This window comes from Dromiciops gliroides, chromosome 3 (genome assembly GCF_019393635.1).
Source record: "Dromiciops gliroides isolate mDroGli1 chromosome 3, mDroGli1.pri, whole genome shotgun sequence".
NCBI lineage: Eukaryota > Metazoa > Chordata > Mammalia > Microbiotheria > Microbiotheriidae > Dromiciops > Dromiciops gliroides.
This window is the reverse complement of record NC_057863.1, coordinates 80,003,354-80,009,353: the sequence shown is the minus strand read 5'-3', so window position 1 is coordinate 80,009,353 and position 6,000 is coordinate 80,003,354. Positions and strand designations below refer to the sequence as shown.

Here is a 6,000-nt window from a genome sequence, read left to right as displayed (position 1 = left end):
GGGAGGTAAATAGGCATGATCTAGTGAGCATGTGATATATTGCAAGGGAGAGCCAAACCAGAAGCTTCAGGTAAAAACCAAAATGCACTGGTTCTTTGAAACCCAATACAATCTCTAGAGATTTGGACAAAGGTCATATATTCACCTTGCTCAAACAAATCCTTCTCTAGTAGAAACACCCTCACTTTAGACATGTTAAAGTAGCCTATGTTGTTGATTTTTCTCTACTTTCTCTTGGTAATTTCATCAACTCCCATGAATTTAAATATTATCTCTATGCTGACTAGACTTTGTCTACTGATGTATAAACCCCTTTTCTTTATTCTGAGCTCCAGTTCCATGTCACCAACTGCCTATTCGACATGTCCAACTGGATGTCCCCATGGCATCTTACACTCAAGATGACACCAAACTCAATATATTACTTCCAAACCTCTCCTATTCCTAACTTACCTGTTTCTGTAAGGGTGTTGCCAGCTTTCCAATTACCCAGGTTTTCACTTTCCAAGTGATGCTTGAGTTTCACTGTCCTATTCTCCTATCAGTTGCCAGTCAGTTGCCATGTCTGGCAAATTTTACATTCACAATATATTTCGCATCAATCTCCTTTTCCACCCTCAGACATAATAACTTAGGTCCTCTTTCTGGCACTATTACAGCAATCTCCTAATTGATTTCCCTACCTCCCATCTCCCTTATCTCTAATCTGTCCTCCCCACAGCTACAAAATTGAAATTCCTCAAGTACAGATCTGACTGTCACTTTTCTGACCAAGAAGCTCCAATGATTTCTTCTTGCTTCATTGATAAAATACAAGTTCCTCTGTTTTGCTTTTGAATTCCTTCACAATCTGACTCCAGAGTTCTTTTCTTGGTTTATTATAGACTGCCCTCCTTCACTCATTCTATTGTCCACTCAAATTGCTTTATGTGATATTTCATGTCAGTGACAGTCTATGTCCATCACTGTGCCCTGGAATCATCTGCTCTCTTCCTCTATTCCCCCATCCATGGGATATTTGTCCTCTATACCTCAACTCTTAGGAGTTCTAGCTTTCTTCAAAGCTCACCTCAAATACCAAATCTTACAGGAAATGAATACTGATCCATAGTACAGAAAGTTGATAAAGTGCCTTCCCCCAATTTGTCTCTTAAGTAATAGGAATATAAGGTTAAAAGTTAGAAAGGAGCTTAGAGGTCGTCTTCACTTCAAAGAGGAAGGATGAGTCCCTTCGGGAGGAAATGCACATAGGAATCCTCCAGGATTTCTTCCTTGCCAAATGTTCAACTACAAAGAAGATGACTTGTACCTGGTCAAGGGAGGGAGGAGACGAGGCTAAAGACAAAGTGGGTAAGAAAGGAAGCCTGTTGGAGTTGAGGATGGTCTCCAAAGACAAAAAGTACTCTCAAGGAAGGTATTGTTGGCATTCTCCAAATTATCTTGGTGTAGGGCCTCAGCTCTCTTGTTCTAGTTATGAAAATTGGGAGCTTTTAGGAGATAATAATTTTTTGTTGTTCAGGTGTTTTTCAGTTATATCAGAGTCTTTGTGATCCCATTTGGGGTTTTCTTGGCAAAGATACTGAAATGGTTTGCCATTTTCTTCTCCAGTCCATTTTACAGATGAGGAAAATGAGGGAAATGGGTTAAGTGACTTACCCAGAGTCGCAATGGAAGTATCTCAAGATTTGAACTCAGGTCTTCCTGATTCCAGACCCAGCACTCTATCCACTGTGGCACCTAGCTGTCCCAATACAATATGTGCTTAAAAATGTTCTCATTGGGGCAGCTAGGTGGTACAGTGGATAAAGCACTGGCCTTGGATTCAGGAGGACCTGAGTTCAAACCCAGCCTCAGAAACTTGACACTTACTAGCTGTGTGACCCTGGGCAAGTCACTTAACCCTCATTGCCCTGCAAAAAAAAAATGTTCTCATTTTCTGGCACTTGGAGTATAAAAGGTCTATTGTAAGTATTACAGCTTAGGGAGAGGAGAGTGAAGGATGATAGATATAATTTACATGTCCACAGGTAGGTTGAGTTGCTTAAAAAAGATCAAGGGTGATTTTTCCATCCTCTATCCCTACCTGAAAAAAAGGGAAGGATAAGCAGTACCAGCAGACAAGAGATACTTAATCAGTGAATTGACTGGAATTGATTAAACATCTACTTTTTTTCAGGACCTATGGTAGGCTCTGGGAATACAAAAACAAAGAATGCAATGATCTCTACTCTTAAGAAGCTTATATTCTAAGCTACTTAAATACAAATATAATTTCTTTAGTATGACCAATGAGAATCTGTCAATAATGGGGTATGATTATAATAACAATTAGCATTTATATAGGGCTTTAAAATTTGCAAATCACTTTATAAATTTCTTTGCTATAAACCAAGGATGAGAAACCACTAGAAGTGACTTTCAGGCCATGATAAATCATATGTTAGTTTCTGATGAGTATTCAAATTGTTGATAAAATTCCATGATCCCTGCTTGCACTTCTCTATTCTTCCCTGCCTCTACCTTTTTCCTGCCTCTCATTGCCTGGGTCTCCTCCAGGTCCCACATTCATAGTTTAGGGGTACTGGAGCAAAGAATAGAGAAAAATGCCAATTTTTGTTTTGGTTTGGTTTCAGGGCAATGAGGGTTAAGTGACTTGCCCAGGGGTCACACAGCTAGTAAGTGTCAAGTGTCTGAGGCCTGATTTGAACTGAGGTCCTCATGAATCCAGGGCTGCTGCTTTATCCACTGTGCCACCTAGCTGCCTCCAAAACCACCAATTTTCAATGCCAGATTGAAGTGGTTCTTGTCCCAGAACTGCTCAAACATTTTTAAGGCTCACCTCTGAGGTTGATTTTTCCCTTCCCCACCTTATAATGACTCTCAAAATCTGACCTAGATGTTGGGTCATATAATTTAAATCTAGAAGAGACCATAGACATTTTCTAGAAGAAGAATTCTAAACCTGAGGTCCATGGATAGATTTCACATGGAGGTCTATAAACCAAGAGGGAGGAAAATTTTTCATTTTTATTTTACTCACCTCTACTAGGAAATTCAGCATTTCCTAGTAGAATCAACCTCTTTATTTTACAGGAGATGGACTAAGGCTAAGAGAGGTTATGGGACTTGTCCAAAGTCACAAAGGTAAAAAGTAACAGAGCCAGATTTCTTCAAAAAGAATTCAAGAAATTCTAAACAGTATCTGACTTTTATATCTTGGTTGTTATTATTGTTGTTTCTGATTAGAAAATTGTGTCTGCTCACAGTTTTGTTTTCTCCAATCTAGCTTTTATTATCAAGAACTACAGTTGGCTACCCCCCCCCTTTTGTATCTTAGACACTTGATATTTCTTGATATTTCCTCATCCACATTTTGTGGTGGCTGATAATACCTTGCCCTAGTAAGTGTATAGTTTTCAAGATTTTTTGTTTGTTGCTGTTTGGGTTTTGTTTGTTTGCTTGCTTCCATGCTTGATTTTCATTTAGATTACCTCACTATAGCTTAACAATAATCAGTGAGGTAAGTAGGGCTGGGATCATGGTTTCCATGTAAGAGTCGAGGAAAACTGTGCTTCATGGAAGCTGTGAGGTTCTCCCCCCAAGGTCAAGGTGCAGCTCTTCCCTTCCTGAGCTGACACTAGGATAAAGATCTCCTAACCCTGTCCAGGGCAAGTAGACGGACAAAAATCTGAGTTCAGTCCTCTGCTAAGAATAATGCTGTATCCATTTTGGCACTGCATTTACACTAACAGTTCACTATATCGAAGGGGCAGCAAAAGACCATGTTTAAAGGCAGGTAACAGCCTTCTTTTGCTAGGGTCTATTAGGCACATTGCTGGATCTTTCTTTCTCTTACAATGATTAAAAAAAAAAAAAAAACCCAACGTGGCTCTAAGGGGAATCTCAGGTATCGTAGAGTCCCTGGGAGCCCCTCTGCAGCATTCTTTAGTCCACTGTCTCCATAGGAACTAGACCCTGTGCATGCAGCTTGGTCTCCGGGACAGGACCGGTCCACCCAGCTCGGACATTGCAACCTGCTCTCGGGGCTGTGTGTGGCTTGGCCTGGTTTCTCTGCGGAGCTCCCACACATTCTTGTCACCACCGGGCGGCGAGCTGGCTGCAGCACGAGGGAGGAAGGAGGAGGTGGTGGCAGCAGCAGGACAGACTGGACAAGCGCCCCGCCCCTCCTACCCAAGACACTGCGGTGGAAACAGCAGCGGCAGCAGCAGCAGCATCTGCAGAACGCTCAGCCAGCAGGGCGGGACTTGGAGCTGGGAAGCGGGGGAAGTGTGGTGGAGGCAAAGGGGTGGGGGGAGGCTGAGCAGAGCTGGAAGGCGTGGCTCTGGGGCTGGGCTCGCCAAAGAGGAGGCGTCCCCAAGACTGCTCACAGACTGAGAGGAGAGTGCTGGGACTGCAATAGGACATTCACACAGCGGCTGCCGCAGCAGCAGCAGCAGCGGCGGCGGCGGCAGCAGCGGCGGCGGCAGCAGCAGCAGCAGCAGCATCCTCGCTTCGCTTCGCTTAGCCTCGCTTCCTCCTCCTCTCTTCCTCCCATCCCTCTTCCTCTGACCTCCTCCCTTCCCGGGACTTGAGCTGTCCGCGGCAGTGGCAGCGGCGGCAGCGCCCAGGATCTGCGCCCAGGTAAGATACAACTATGTCTAGTCAGATAAGTGAGGTTCTTTCCCCCACCCAGATCACCTAGGATCCAAAAAAAAAGGTCGCCCTAAATGGGAGGGACAAAAGCCTCTCCCACCAGCACCCCCACACTGACTTCACCCCCTGGCCAGGCCACCTTGTAAGAGTGTGGATATTGATCGAGCTGTCAAAGCCCTCACCTGCCAGACGGTGTCCGTAACCATTAGTAGCTTCCGAAGATCCGTGTGCCCAGGGTGCTCCTGTTGTCCATCTATTTGCCTGTCTAGGTGAGGGACTCCTCGGGTCCATGAATTGCAGACTCGCACTTTGTCTTGCTTAGTATCAGCTTGTCCAGAGCTGTTATTACCTGAGCTCGGTAGACTATGGGGCAGTAAATGAAAGAGGAGCTAGGGGAATGGGAGGGGTGGGGGACGACTGGAAGGGGAATTTTTTTAGTTATTTATTTTTAATATCCTATCTAACTGTATTTAACTTACTGCAAGCTTCATGATGACGGGTAAGTGAAAGAGCAGCCCTGTCGTTTTAGTCATCTTCCATACAATTTATTAGTACCGGAATAAAAGAAAAATTCTTTTTTTCCCCAATGAAAAAGGGAGGTGAGGGGGTGGGGCGGGCAAAAGGCACAAACATGAAATTTTTGAAGTTCAAAATACAAATAACCTTTTAGCAAAGAAGATGGAAATCACCACCCAATATAGCTGCGCTTTTCTTTCTTTAAATCTTTTTTTTTCCTAATGATGGTTGTTTCTGGGCTGCAGTGTTGCCTCCCTTCCCCACCCTCCTCTTTTGTTTAAGGATGGAAATTTCAAGAAAGTGTGTGCGAGGGGGGTGGAAGTGGGGATGTGTGGGCTTGGGAGGAGGGGGTAAGGAGGCAAGGGGCAGGATTCAGAAAGACCATCCCCTGCAAACTGGGAAATCGATTTTCTCTTGACTGGCATCACAGGGCTAAAAAGCTTTTGTCAGAAAATAAAAAGCTTTTACCAGCAACAAGCCTATTTGGGATGGTTGCCATGTACCATCTGCTGTGTGCATCCCATCAGAGTACTCTCAGTGTAAAAACCTTAAAAAAAGAAAATATAAAGGGTTATGCTTTTTTTTTTTAAACACAAAGCAGAAGAGACAAAAACATTTAAGACAGTTCATTTTTGGCCAAGAATTTTTGTTATTTGAATGTTGAAGGGTTGTCAAATGAAATTGCCATTAGCTATAAGTCAAGACAAAGGATATTGTTGGGAGGTTTCTGTTTGTAGGGCAGAGGAGGTGTTCTATAAGGACTATTAATTTGTATTTTTAAATATTTGTTTTAAAAAGACCAGCCAGAGGAGGAAATGACTGCAAACTGAA

General features: G+C 43.4%; 1 protein-coding gene across 31 annotated transcripts in view; it reads left to right on the top strand.

The window, feature by feature from the left end:
* Positions 1-4,504: 4,504 nt before the first annotated feature.
* The window catches only part of MAP2 (microtubule associated protein 2), a 374,226-nt gene continuing 372,730 nt past the window's right edge, over positions 4,505-6,000 (top strand). For 29 of the 31 annotated variants that reach the window (XM_043992416.1, XM_043992415.1, XM_043992401.1 and 26 more), the window contains exon 1: positions 4,505-4,641. The gene's annotated coding sequence lies outside the window, so the exon portion shown is untranslated. The remainder of the gene's footprint in view (positions 4,642-6,000) is intronic. The other 2 variants (XM_043992419.1, XM_043992418.1) reach the window with 1 other exon arrangement.